A 15678-nucleotide genomic window follows, 5' to 3' on the forward strand; every position below is an offset into this window, starting at 1 on the left:
AACATATTATTCAGTTCTAAAATTTCCATGTTGTCTTTTTCATTAGTTTTCACATGACTGCTGAGATTCTCTATTTGTTTACTCATTAGGGCTCTATTTTCCTATGCCCTTTGACTACATCTTTATTTCTTTGAAAATATTTACAATAGCTGCCTTAAAGTCTGTATATGTTATATCCAAACATCTGTGCCATTTCTGCTTCTCCTAACTACATGTTTTCATAACTATACACTGTATTTTCCTGTTTCTTTCTATGTCTAGTGCTTTTTGTTATTGAATACTACATATTTAATAATGCCCTAGAAGAACATGGATTCTATGATCTTTCTCTAAAGACTATTGATTCTTATTTTAGTAGGCAGTTTAATTATGGGGTCATTACCTCAAACTTGTGCAGACTTAGTGATATACTTTGCTATTGCAGATATGTGGAAAGCCCAAGATGTTCTTAAAGCCCATCTACCTTGGTAGGTCCCAACTTCCAAACTCTGTCTCTCCCAAACTTTGTCAGCCTTCGTTGTAGACTTTGTTAACATGAGTCTAGTGCAGGCCTAACTGTAGGATATGGTTCTTTCTGCTAGAGTGCAGACTTTCTGATGTATCAGCTGGATTCCAGGAGTGTTATACAAAGTGTTAAAAAGATCTCTCCACAGTGGAATGTTCAGCACTCCAATGTCCCCGGTACTGTCTGATCCCAAGCATCTCTGTTCTGCTCCCAACCCTAAAGCAGCTGCTGACTGGCATGTCTCTGGTCATCTCATCTGTGTATGTAAAGCTCACCCCTCAGCCTTGAAGTTTGGGGGAAACACTTCATAGGTTTCTGGGCTCTCTCTGCACAGTGCCTGTCTTTGTCAGTTTGGGCTGCTATAACAGAACACCATAGCCACCACAGTGCCTTATAAACAATAGAAATTTATTTCTCACAGTTCTGGAAGCTGGAAGTCAAGATCAGGGTGCCAGCACACTTGAGTTCTGGTGAGAGCCCTCTTCTGAGCTGCAGATGGCCCTTTTCTCATTTTATCCTCACAAAGTGAAGAGGGTGAGAAAGCTCTCTGGGGTGTCTCTTATAAGAACACTAACTTCATGAGAGCTCCACCTTCATGATCTAATTAACAACCCAAAGCCCCACCCACAGCTACCACCACCTTGGGGGGTAGGATTCCAACATATGAATTTGGAAGGGACACGAACAGTCAGTCTATAGCAACTAATTTAAAGATGTTCTCCCTCCATTATAGCCTTCAAGTTTCAGCCTCATACAAAAATTCAGCTGCCAATTTCTAAACCCCAAGCATGAAATTTTGGGTAAAAAATCTAATTGGCCTGAATGGCAGCATTGTGAATGGCATCACTATAATTAATGATGTCCCAGGAAGATTTATAATCACAGGTTACAGATAAAACAGAAATAGTACGCTTCTGCACTTCCCCTCCTTTTATCCTTTACTAATTTTATGGGAAATAAGTCCAATAAAAAATATAAGCTCTTAATCTTTCCCAGAAATCCTACCTCATTTGATGAATACTTTGAGGGAATAAATTAGAGTCTTTTTTTTTTCTTTTATACAGTCTACTTTGCATTTATGAAGTGAGGATGATAACTCAGGTTCCCTGGCCAAATGGTCAGAAGGTTAGAAGCCTTTTAAAAGACTTCTATTGTCTTTCCTTCATGTTCAGTCTCCATAAGGTAATTGATTTCCAACAAAGTCAGTGTCTTCATTAGTCATAAGACTATTAACAATAATAACAGCCACAGTAACCATTCAGTGACAGTTCATTATATATCAGGCATTGTGCAAGGTACTTTAAGTAGGTGATTATACACCTTACACATCTCTACAAGCAAAGTATTGGTATCCCCATTCAATAAATGAGCAAACAAGGTCACAGTAAATTAATGTGCCCACACTCACCCACATAGTACCTGGCACAGCAGGAACTTGAAACTAAGTCTGCTCTTCTCCTGCTATAAAATGCTGCCTCTTGTTATTTATTGTTTTAATATTATCAGTAACAAAATACCAGTCAGTTTAAGAAACAATACAGCCCAATAAATATAATAGCAATAATTGTTATATTAATAGAGGTTGTATATAATATGTCATTATCTTGCATTTGAAAAGATATTTCTGTTCCTGAAAGCATGTTTCTGTCATTTAAATTGATTCTCAGGATGATTCTATATATTTTAAAGTGCAACTATTTCTAAAGTTCTAACACTTGACGGTGGGCTTATTTGTCACCGAGAATGGTATGGAAAGTTTAAGAGAAATAAGACTTTAAAAATCTCTGATATAGTTTGAAATAAAAACATAAAGCAGGAATCACCCTATAATAAGAAATTTCTTATATTGGGTAAACTATAATTAAAAAAAAAGAATTTTCTTTTATGAATTGTACCTCTTGGAATAATGTTCGAGCTTGAAATGTACTATGTAACTCAACACATACCCAGAAGACCATTTTGTTTTATTAATCTTGTCTCTCTATGTATGATATGCTAGTCCAGTCAATAATAACTAGGTCTCCATTCTTCTGATTGAGTCTTAGAAAGTAACAAGTAAATGAGGAATCATTTCCCATTTCTTGTATAACATCTTTATGGAATATGGATGTGTAATAGGCCAGCTTGCTGGGAGGAGGGAGTATGAGGATGTACTATAAAAGTTCTGAGCCCTAGTTGCAAACTGGGTCTGCTGGAATTGGGCATTGCTTCTAGCCTGGTGGATGGCCTCCTGAGAGTCGACCCTACTGTCTCCATTTCAGGAAAGAAAGGGCCTGGGCCCTCTGCACAAGGCTGCCTAGAGGGCTAGAAGCATTGCAATGACCGTAAGCTACATCCATCCTAGGGAAGAGTTTCTGCATGAAGGGTCCTCTCGTGGTGTTGGAGCCACATAGTTGTGGGAGGAAGGTGATTCCGACGTAGGTACCATTTATTTCTTTCCATAACTAATAAGCTGTAAGCACCTGGAATACTGACTACTTGTGCTAAACTGACCAATGATCTCCTGAAAATGTCTATATCCGAATTCCCAGAACCTGTGAATCCTACTCTCTATGGCAAAAAAGGATTTTATAGATGTGAACAAGATAATGACCTTGAAATGGGGAGCTTATCCTGGTTTATACAGGTGGCCTTGGTGTAATCACAAGAGAACCAGGAGGAGTCAGCATCAGAAAGAGGGTAACGTGATAATGGAAGCAGAGGGAGAGAGATGATGTGATGTGGGGCCATGAGTCAAAAAATGAGGACAGCCTTGAGAGACTGGGAAAGGCAAGGAATGGATTCTCACCTAGAGACTCCAGAGGAACCAGCCCTGCCAACACCTTGATTTTAGCTCCGTGAGATTCGTTTCAGACTTCTGACCTCCAGAAGATAATTATATTATTATAAGATTATAATTATAATTATTATAAGATAATGAAGTTGTGTGTTAATCCACTAAGTTTGTGGTAATTTGTTACAGCAGCATTGGGAAACTACTTGATCTAGTAAGAATCTGCAGGTGAGTTAGAAGTTAAACAAGCTGATTGTAAGTTTTATAAACTAGTCCAGAATTAATTTTGCAACAGAAATTACAAATTTAAAAATCATGACACAAATAGTGACCTCAGAGGACTTTTTTTTTTCCTTTCCCCTCAGAGGCCTTCTTAGGTCATGCTCAGGAAATGAACTAGTCCTCTGCAATGTCTGTTGGGGATGGGTTTCTCAGCACACTGATAAGCAGCCCCTTTCAGTCCTTTCTGGGCCACCTGCAAATTTCAACAAAATTAAATTCTAATACCAGTCCTTGAAAATGTATCAGGGCTATTAATTGAGAGTGAGCACAAAAAACATGAGGGCATATTGGCACCAAGTGACTCCCACCCCTGGGTATTCCATTCTGGACATTCTTCCCCAAACAGCTGTGGCTGCCAATGCCTTTGTGCGTCTCCATTTCCCATTGTTGTTTTAGGGAGCAAGAGTGCAGATGAGTTGGGTCTCTCCCCATTTTCTGGACAAAATAGGAAGCCTGAGCCCTACACTGAAGACCCCCTTTGACATTACTCCTCTCTCAGCTTCAACCCATCAGAACAAGTTTGGCTTCTCATCTCTCCCTCAAAGTTCCAAGACTTTTTAAAAAAAAATTGTTATTTATTTTTGAGAGAGAGAGAGGGTGTGCAAATGGAAGAGGGGCAGAAAGAGAGAGAGAGAGAGAGAGAGAGAACCCCAAGCAGCCTCCGTGCTGTCAGTGCAAAGCCCAACGTGGGGCTCCATCCCACGAACCTGTGAGATCATGACCTGAGCTGATATTAAGAGTTGGACCCTTAAACCGCTGAGCCACCCAGGTACCTTGCCCCTAGGGGCTTTTTAAATAAAGAAAGTAAGAAGTTTTTCTTTAACTGGTTTAACCAACTCTTAGAGAAATAATGGTTGACAACACCTAAAATTAAAAGCATATCTGGTCCCACCCCATACTGATTAAATCAGCACCTTTGGGAGTGAGGCCTAAGCACCTATAGTTTTAAGATTTGTTCAGGTGTTTATAGTCAGGATTGAGAACCACTGGTTCAAGCCAGCCATGAACAGCCTATTCTTGGCCAAATTTTAATCACCAGTATTATTGGCTGAATTGTGTCCCCTAAGATTCATTCATTGAAGTCTTACCCCCCAGTACCTCAAAATGTGACTGTATTTGGAAACAGGATCTTTAAAGAGGTCATTCAGGTTAAATGAAATGATTGGGGTGAGTCCCAATCAATCCAATGACGCCTTTATAAAAAGAGGGGATGAGGTGGAGGCACCTGGCTGGCTCAGCCATTTAAGCCTCAGCTCTTGATTTTGGCTCAGGTCATGATTTCACAGTTTGTGAGTTCGAGCCCTGTGTTGGGCTCCACACTGACAGCATGGAGCCTGCTTGGGGTTATCTGTCTCCCTCTCTCTCTGCCCCTCCCTCACTAAACACTTAAAAAGAGAGAGAGAGAAATGAGGACACACACACACACACACACACACACACACAGAAAAGACCAAGCGAACGCAGGGAGAGAAGACGGCCACCTATAAGCTAAGGAGAGAGAGGAGGGCGTCAGAAGAAAGCAACCTTGCTGGTCCTGGGCTTCTAGCCTCCAGAACTGCAAGAAAATAAGTTCCTATAGTTGAAGCCATCCAGTCTGTGATACTTTGTTACGGCCGCCGGAGCCACTTAGTACAATCAGTAAAAAAATTGATCTCACATCCATTGCACATTTTCATTCTAGAGACACTCATTTTCAGAGCTCTGAACACAAGCATGGGCTGTACTTCTCTTTATTCGAGGGGATAAAAAATCATAATAGCTTTCATCATAAGAAGATATACCCAGGTAAATTGCTTTTACTTGCAAATAACAGAAAACTCAATTATTGATGGCTTGAAAAGTAAAGATTTTTAATTATCCCATATACCCAGACGTCTGGAGGGAGTTGGAGGGAGGGGATGCTGCTGAAGCTCACCTGGTTTGAAAGGCCAGGTCCTTCCTATTGTTCCATTTCACCACTTTTTTTTTCTTGTGATGCTGATTGTCTTTAGACTGGTTGTCCACATTCCCACCAGGAAAAAATAGAAAGGGCAGCACCAACAAACTGGAAAGTCATGCCTGTCCCTTTTTATAGAAAAATAAAAGCTTTCCGGAAGCCTTCCAACAGACCTCTGCTTCTAGGTCACATGACCACCTGCAGCTATAGAGGAGGCCAGAAGCATAATATTTCACGAATGGGAAAAGGATGTTCATGACTGAGAACCAGTGGTCTCAATCCTAACCAGATTCATCTGGGGAAATTCAAAAACTATAGATACCTGGGCTTCATTCCCAAGGGTTCTGATTACATGTATATGCACGCATGTATATATAGATTCTGACTATTACACATATAATGATTATATTATATACATATGATGTATACACACTATTATACATATATATTTTCACATACAATAATACATAGTATAAATATACCTTTATTTTATATAGATTACATATTTTAATTACATTTAAATATATATGTTAACTATACAGGTGATTCCACTATGCAGCCAGGTTGAAAACCACTGGTGTAGACCACACACGGTTTATACCATGATACCACCTGAAACAAAGCTGGGACGTTGCTCAGCAAGCAAGACAGGAAAAATAATAGGATGAGGATTGACATCTTGTGGCGGCCACAGCTAGAAAGTATTTGCTCATAAAGCCGGGAAGATGCATCTGGATTTGGGCATGTGTGGACACAAGCTTAAAATGAGCAGTGTCCTCTGCTCTCCCCCTTCCTCCTCCACCTCCCTTCCCTCTCCTCTCTCTCCTCCTCACCTTCCTCTCTCTCCATCTCTCAGCCTCTTCATTTATTTCTTCCCTTCCCCTCTTCTCCATCTCTAACACATCTTTATAACCCAGGTTAGATCATTATAACCAGGATTATTTCCCACAAAATCAAAAGCGATTCTCCAGTCATTGGTTGAATGCTTCTAGTAACAGAAATCTCACTGTCTTACACAGAGTTACTGCATTAAGACAGTGGGAGTTATGCTCTGCACTAGGGCACCAGCCTGAAGTAGGGAGCTGGGTTGTGTCAGGTGTCGGCCAGCTAGGAAGAAGCACACTTTTTTATAATTCACATGAAGATGCCCTATGGGCTAACAGGGGTCCTGGTGTTAGGAGGTTACCCTCCTCACTGTCACATGACTGTGGCTATACGAAGTCCTCTTTTACGATGGGACAAAATCGCCCTTCTCAAAGATTCCATTCAGTGATCCATTTGATGGTTTGGAGCCACTTAGAACACATTTGCTCCCTCCTCTGTGGTCCCCATGGCATCTTTTCTCTTCTGGCTTTCTCAGCCTTGGCTCCCCCGGATATCCTGCTCCAACATGACTCCGACTTCCCTCTGCATTCCCCCTTGCTCGTGTTTAGATACATGTTGAGTGGCCCTCTTATGCTGCAGCGCTGTAACCTGAGCATTGTGAATGGGAGAGTCTGCCTAGAGAAGGGGTGACTTTATTGTCCTTGACAGGGAGAAAGAGGATGTGGAAAACAAAATCCTCTGTTTGCAGAAATCACCTTGCTGCCGGCCATGACAGAGACAGACATGGGTAGGCACAAGAACAGGTGACAGAGCTTAATGTCACGGAAGCCAAGGGAGAAAAGAATTTCAGCGATAGGGTGATGACCATCAGTGCCCCATGCTGTTATGAGTTGGGTAAGATAAGTACTGAAAGTGCTTAATGGATTTGGAAACCAGTCATCGGTGACCTTCGTTAGATGAGTTTCTCTTAATGGATGGATGGAGAGACACAGCAAGTGCAGAAGAAAAGAGAGTGTGCAGATGGCAGTTATAGGGGAATACAGTCCAGGAGGTGGTGGTCAGGGGATGGGGAGGGGAATGTGTTCTAAAGGATGGGAGAAGTTTGAATATGGTCACAGGCTGAGCAAAAACAGGAAGTAGGTAGTTAGAGGCTGAAACCCAGGAGCAGGAAGAGAATTATTGGAGATCTGTTCAGGGGGACTCGGGAGGCAGAGGTGGAGGGATTGGCCTGGAACAGGTAGACTAACACATCTTCCTTAGAGCCTGAGGGAAGGAGAAATAACATGTACACAGAAAAGTGGAAAATTCCTTTGAAATGAAGACACAGAAAGGTTTGGGGAGATGGCTTTTAGACAATGATGTAATCTCAGTGCTAATATGTCCTTCCATCTCTTTCTATCCTCCCTTCATGGAATATTTATTGAATTCCTGCCACCTAGCATTGTGGATACTGAGAAGAAGACAAAGCCTTCAGACTTTGGACAGAGATGGCTCTGGTCTTCACCTGGTCACTCTCCACCACCAACAGCACCCAGACCCACACCACACATCAGCCAAAGAGCAGAGAACTCCCTTCCTCACAGCCCACCATTGCCTTTAAATTTTCTGTATGTTCTCAATTTCCTGATCATTTTGTCTAAGCCGCACAGGAGAGCACAGCTCACTTGGGATGGTCAGCTGCAGGAAGAGAAAAAGGAATCAGGGAGAAATCAAATGGGGGAGAAATAAATGATCTTAAAGCATTTGGCCTAATTCCTCTTCTGGAAAGAACTGTGTTTGGAAATAATTTTAAGACATCTCTACAGGTATGAACAGGGAAACCCAGAGGACATAAGCAGGAGAGCCTAGTGCAATTGTGAACTGCACACTGGAGTGGAATGAGTCCTGAGGTTTAGGTGTGGGCAGGAGGGAAGTCTGAAAATGCCTCAGATGTGAGAGGGAGAAGTGAGAGTTGAAGGCAACACGAGAAAAAGAAAGGTACATAAGCCCGGAAAAATATCTGAATAAAAAGAAAAACTGAGTTGGAGGTAGGAAGTGAGGTAAGGCCCCTAACTTCCTGGTGACACTTTGTGTGATCATTGTTCGTGTATCTGACTGGCCCAGTGGCTTGTGATCGCCTTGAAGCCCAGAGCCAGGTGTTGGCAATTCTATGCCCACTAGCCATCAGGTTTTGTGGAACCTGAAGCTAATATAATTTGGGGAGGGTCCTTTAAGAATTTATTAATGGAAAATTAAGTAATTTAAAAGTGAATATTTATTTAAAAAGAGGGAACAGAGGTGCCTGGGTGGTTCAGTCAGTTGAGTGACCGACTTCGGCTCAGATCATGATCTCACAGTTCATGGGTTCCAGCCCCACGTTGGGCTCTGGGCTGACAGCTCAGAGCCTGGAGCCGGCTTCAGATTCTGTGTCTCATTCTCTCTCTGCCCCTCCCCACTCATGCTCTGTCTCTCTCTGTCTCTCAAAAATAGATAAATGTAAAAAAATTAAATTAAATTCAAAAAATCTCAAAATCCAGAAAAATCACATTATATGAACTGCCTGAGATACCGCTATCAATCTTCTTGCATTTCCTATATTTTCTCTGTTTATTTTAGCTTCCCAGCTCCTCATTGGTCACGTCTGGGAGATTTTTCAGACTCTTTTTTTTTTTTTTTTTGGAAACCTTTGTCAAGTTTCTCCCCTAAGAATTCAGGCCATTTTGCATCGCCTTGTGCAGTACTAATCCTTTACACTCTGAACTGACAGTACTCACTCACTGATTTGTTGCCGATGTCTCCGTTGTAGAGGCCTCACACCTTTGGGTCACAGCGCTGGGTGAGTCAGTACTATGGGCAGTAGCAATATTCATGGAAGCCATTCCTTCACCAGAGATAGCTAGCAATAACTGAATTTGACTTGGGAAGTGACTGTGAATCGCAAACAAAACCCACTAAGCCCAAACTTCAACATGACTACCCTTTAGGTGGATGCCCCAAATTCCTGTGGCCGCCATAGGTAAAGGCAAGTGAGGTGGAGGGGAAATTGGAGTGGAAAGAGACCAGGGTCTTCGAAGACCACTATTAAAATCTCACCCCGGGAATTTGCAAAAACATGTGACCAGTACTCAGGGCAGGGCTGGTGCAAGTCAGGGTCCTGAAGCCTCCTGAACTTTGTCAGATATTGGGCACTCAGTGAATGAAAACACATGAAAGGGAGGGAAAGGAAGAGAAGTGAGCAGAAAACATAGCACTCTTGCCTGAAAAGAAGGAGATTCCTGATAGTACTGGTTGTTGGTGAAGTATCATCAGTACCCCAGCCTGACCTCAGCCGGAAAATTCGCTTTGCTCGGCCACTGGGGTTTCTGGCCTCCTGGGTAGGCTGCCTGTGTTCCTCCTTCCTCTTTACCCCTAGCTTTCCTAGCCACACAAAGGGCTATATTCTCATCACTGTAGCAGGAAGTTTGCCAATCACCAAGCTTCCCCGTGTGCCTCTTTGATTTGCAACATTTAAAGGGCATGAAGAGATACATTCAGAGGCAGGCTTTTAAATCTGAAGTTACCCTAGTGTGAGTCCCAACTGAAACATCCTCACTGGCAGTAACCGCTGAGCACAGCTGGGCGGATGGCAGCTTTTGCCCTATAAAACATTTGATACTTTGCCAATAAACTATAAAGAGGAAAAGAAAGCCCCTGTCTAGTTGGAAGTTACAGGGCAGCTTTGGAATGCGCTGACCAAAGCAAAATGTGCCGCTTGTTCCTTCAGTTTCTAAGTACCCCAGCCCTGCTGATGAATATATTAGAGCGTATTTATCAGTAATTCAGGCCTCTGACTCAAGGGCCCCCTCAGCAAAGCCACTGGGATTTCAAGGCCTGCCCCAGTCCCTTCCTTCCCCACTGGGGCTGGGTGGTTAAGGGAGTCCCCAGGATGCACCGAAGCTGTCCGGCCACGGATGCCGCACTAACTACTCTCTACTCCACGTCTTTGTGGCCTTGTCACTGGTGCTACTAACTGGCAAAAGAATGAGCGTCTGCTGCCATTACTGTCATTCTTCAGAGCTGTTTCTTCCCTTGCACCCTACATCTCTGTTCTCCCTCTGACAAGGATCCCCAGAAGGGAGTCTCTCGGGCCAGGGAAAACACCCGCTCCGCCAGACTTCAGAGGGTCTGGCAACCTACTAAGAACAGTTATTTATAAAGCTTACCAAAGGTAAATGCCCTTTCTGATTTTCATATCCATTCTTGACATGTTTTCCAGGGCCAAGATGGAAGACAGTTGAACGGTAGCATCCAGTATCAAGTGCAAAACATGATTCCTCCCTTCCAACCCACAAACCTACAGAAAGTCCAAGACAGGAGTCATAGGCCTCCTACTTTAGAATGAGTTCCTCGGAAACCTGCGGAAACCGCTTGAAGCCATCCCGTGATATCCATTTTACCTCAGGGTCAAGCTCCACTCACTCTCTTTCCCCAGGAGGCCTAGGAGATCTTATGCAAAAAGGATTCTGGAAAGTTCTGTTCTCTCTGAGTTGCTTTTGGGTTCCTCCAGAACCCTCAGACAATTATTTGAGTAAAGTGGTTTACTAAGGTGATGATCCCAGAAACACTTCTCAGAGAGGGGCGCCTGGGTGGCTCAGTCAGTTAAGCGTCCAACTTCAGTTCAGGTCATGATCTCACAGTTCGTGAGTTTGAGCCCAGTGTCAGGCTCTGTACTGACAGCTCAGATCCTGGAGCCTGCTTCCAATTCTGTGTCTCTCTCTCTCTCTGCTCTTCCCCCATTCATGTTCTGTCTTTCTCTCTCAAATATAAATAAACATTTTAAAAAATATCTTAAACACTTATCAGAGAAGGAGGCCAATAAAAGGCACGTTATGAAGCCAATTACCATTGTGGGAGACTGGAGTTTAATCCCACTCAGACCCAGTGTGGAATATATACCTTAGCATTATTCCATCCCATCTTAGGTCTTTATCTGTGCATTCCCCTCAGCCATTGGTTGAGTGTTAATTCCAGTCTTTCTTTCCATGTGGTGGAGTGGGCTTCAGCAGCTGGGGAAAGCAGAAAATCAGGTGCTGGCAGGTGTAAGTCCAGCCAGTGAGTACAGACATGGTACGTACCAGGTAATAGGAGTGGGGCACTGGCATTGGAGACCACAGTTCCCCAAGTGGACAACCAGGACCTTCTCATGATCAATGGGGAGATCCACAACCAAGGAATAGCAGTTTGCCTGATCTCCAGAGTGGGAAGATAGTTTGTGTGAGAGCCCTGAGTAATCTGTGCAGTCAGGAGCAGCTGTGAAGACAGATGTAGGGTCCTACATCCCTAGGCCACGGGGCGCTGGTAAGAGGAAGGCAGGGAGCTGGGGTTCGGGACAGAATTCTTAATTCCCAATGGAATTGGGGTCAGAAGGAAGGGAAACTAAAGCATAAATCTTCATTGCTCTATGAAGAGTTTATCACGTTGTAGGTGTTTCAGAAATATGTGGGTCTTTTAAAAATGGCTGTCACAATAATTGGGGAGGCGCTACTGGCATTAATGGAAAATATTCAGAAATGCCAGGTGGTCCTACACAATGAAGAATTGTCCAGCCTCCCCCAAATCCTATCCGTTCGCATATTCTCACGAGTGAAAAACTTACTTGTAAATATCTGAGTCTGTAGCCTAACTTCATTTCACACATTACAGGGTAGTTTATCCAGAATAATGCAGCTTTTTTTTTTAATGAAGAGAAGACTATACTTTATTTTGTTCAGAACTCTACTGAGAGTTGTACCAAAAGGAAAAAAAAATGAAAAGTTGTCGACAGGAGTTTAGAAAAGCACATCAGTCTCAGCTAGTGGTAGTGTTTGAATCACCGGTTCAACATCCCTGACTGAGCCAGTTTCATTTGCAGTGCTTCCATTCAGGTAATTTTACTTATTATTATTATTTTTTAATGTTTATTTATTTTTGAGAGTGAGAGAGACAGAGTGTGAGCTGGGGAGGGGCAGAGAGAGAAGGAGACACAGAATCTGAAGCAGGCTCCAGGCTCCCAGCTGTCAGCACAGAGCCCTACATGGGGCTCGAACTCAAGTACTGTGAGATCATGACCTGAGCTGAAGTCGGAGGCCTAACGGACTGAGCCACCCAGGTGCCCCTATTCAGGTAATTTTATATGGCTTCATTACATCTTTTTATGTGCCAGCACATTGACATATGGAAATACATATTATTCTATTATACATCACTTCTCTTATTTCTCCTTTATCTTACACATCGACTTATAAGATGTATTTGTAAAAGTTGTACATGTAGGCAAGTTATATTTTCTGTGAATTTCATATGAAAAGGAAGTTTTACAAAATATGTGTAATAAAAAAGGAGCACTGGATCTGGTAGGGCTGAGACTCACTGCTCCAAACTTACCAGATAAATACCAAGAAATGCAAGTGAGGTGAGGTGAGGACCAGTTATTGCTATCTGATTTCCTCCTTCACCTTGCCTTGTGTTGACCAGTTCTGGAGTTTGCCTTCAGATTTTGGTATCTTCTTTTAATGGATAAGTCTGATAACTTCCAGACAAGAGTGGCTAAGGTGTCAATGGATCTGAAAACCTCCACACCACAACCACCGCCCCCCTCCAAAAAAAAAAAAAAAAAAAAGAAAGAGGGATTAGAGGTATTTACCTTGAAAATGAGCTTCAGGAAGGAGCAAAGGTAGACCAAGAGGCCTACATCCTATCACTTGCTTTCTAAAGGGCTGACATGAAGCAGAGTGGTTCTAGTGGGAGAGAGGGGAAAGCTAGGACCAGTGATCATATAACTGGAATGAACACTTCTAAAATGTTAGGCTGCAAATGTCACTTTTTTTCCCAATTAAATAATCAAAAAATTCTCCCTTCCTTTGCCTCTTAGATGAATTATTTTCTGGAAGTCCAGTATTTCTTTCCTGAATCTTCCTTTCATTCTTCTAAGGATCAAATTCAAACCTGGGTCTTGTAGGCTTTCACAGTCAAATGGAGACCCAACCAAGGGCCTGTATTCCTCTCCTGCTGTTGCGTCTTGCTCCCACATGGTGGCACTGTTGAAGACAGCCCGACGGAGCACAAAAACTGCTGCCGGCCAGCTGCGGAGGTGATTGATAGTAATGATTGCCATGGTTCTCTGAGGGAAGATGACCGTAACCTAGAGGAACCCTATACTTTGGCCCTAAAGTTTTCAATTCTCAGTATTTGCTCTTCCAGCTTAAACACCCAGCCACTTTTCAAGGAACAAGCCAGCCCCATTTGCACTGTGACTGGTGTCTGACTTTTCAGACCTGAACCCCTCCCCTCCCCTCCCCTAGTATTCAACTTGGGATATGGCACTTTTCCTCTTGAACCCTCAAAATATAGAGTCTCATTCTCCCCATTTCTCAGACCATTTTTCTTTCCTTTTTACAGTTCCCACCTCATTTCTATTTCTGTCTTTTCTGTGTGGTCAGTTTCTCATACCGCACAATTATAGTTATATAATAATTATAAGCCTGGCAAAACATCTTCTTGAGCGGGCACCTACCACAACTGGCTCAAAGAGGGGGGCATATTTTAACATAAGAAAGAACTTTTAAAATCTAGAGCTCATAATGTCTGTCTCAAGAGATGGTGAGCTCTTCTCATCTCCGGAAATACTTAGAAGAGGCTTTTTGTACAACCCTCAGACCAATATTCCAACAGGCGTGCTGCTATCATGATGTGGCTTAGAGAGGACAAAGCTTGCCTATATTAACTGTCAAATCCCCCGAAACCCCAAAATGTGCCCACTATCACCGATCACCTGTTTCCCTCTTTTGTTAAAACTAATGCATCACGATTCGAGTAATGTTTTTCTGTGACTCTAAAACCATTTTGCTTAATGAGGTACTAAGTCTTTATAATTAGGCCCAGAAGGAAACGAGGACGTGGCCCTTAAGAGCAATAATTATTTCAGTTATTTATGGTAATAAAAAATTGAAAATAGGAATTCTTCCTCAGAATGCGACTATTTATTCTTTTACATATTGCCTAACAGGCAATTACCCTATTAAGGCAGCGTTTTGTTGCTAAAGACATTAATTGAAATGTAAATTAAATGTAAATCAGCTAATTAAATTGATCTGTAATGAACTTGTCAGGCGGGCCTCTCTGATCAGATGCATTCCACTAATAACTGAGCAGTGCAGCCGGCCCAACACACAGCTGGGGCAAAGGGGGCCTGAGCCGTTCCCCACCAGACACTCTGATGAAGAAGGGAGGCTCTACATCATGCAGATCTTCAGGAAGAAAGGACAACCGGTCAGTCAGGCCCTCGGAAACATTTTCCTTGGAAGATTTTCCTTATGATACTCTCTGGGCCTTTTTTCATGGTTTCAGATGCAAAACCCAGAAAATTCAACTCAAATTGAGTCAGGTGAATGGAGTACCCAGAGCAGGATGAGTTTGAGAGACTCCTTCAGGGATGCAGCTCCATTTGCCTCTGATTCTTTCATTTGTGTGTTTTTCCCTGAGTTGGCTTCATCTTTAGGTTGATGTCTTCCTGGATTACACACTTACCACATGCAGGGCTTGGGGGAGGAGGGGGAAGAGTCGGCCTGTTGTCTCTAGGCCTGTTACTGAAGGGAGATGTTGAGGATTGTGCCAGTTAACCTAGGGCAGCTTTGCAGTTGGTGTGCACTGGTACAGCTGTACCCATTGTTAAACTAGTGAAACACTTCCATATGTTGGGGAGGAAAAATTTCCCTCTACCCTTCAAGGGTCTTCTGGCTGGTCTAAGAATTAAATCGACATAAAACAGATTAACAGTAGAAAAATAAGCAAAAGTTTAATAACCTGTACACCTCTTGTATACATGGGAGAGACCCAGGAAAACCGAGTGACTCTGCAAAATGTCTAAAGACAAGGAAGATGTTAGGGGCTGAGGTGAAGAGTCAGTTTTGAGAGATTACCAGGAAAAGCACAATAAACAAGAGTAAGGTTGTTATGCAAATTTAAGCCCCTGCCTTCTCTACTGATAAGAGTTTCTGGAGATTTAGTTATCCTTTTCTTCCTGGTATAGTAAGAGAGACACCCTTACTAATAAAGATTTCCTTTATATAAGTAAATGTCTCTTACAAAAAAGGATAACTTATACTTAATTTTCAGAGCTTCTCCTGTGTTCGCAGCTCCCTAAAAATAACCAGCTTAAAAAAAAAATAATTACTATGCCAAAAATAATTACTATGCCAAAGAGATGCAACTTGGGTGCCAAATTTGCTCCTCTCCATATGCAGTTGGTAAATAGCTACTTCCCCAATAACTGCTTCCCCCATACACGTCTCTCCCTACCTGGTGTCTCTGGTTCTTCCCCCAGAACTCTGTAGACTTTTCCATGATTTAGCAGGGAAAGGA

This window comes from Panthera tigris, chromosome C1, assembly GCF_018350195.1.
Source record: "Panthera tigris isolate Pti1 chromosome C1, P.tigris_Pti1_mat1.1, whole genome shotgun sequence".
Lineage (NCBI taxonomy): Eukaryota > Metazoa > Chordata > Mammalia > Carnivora > Felidae > Panthera > Panthera tigris.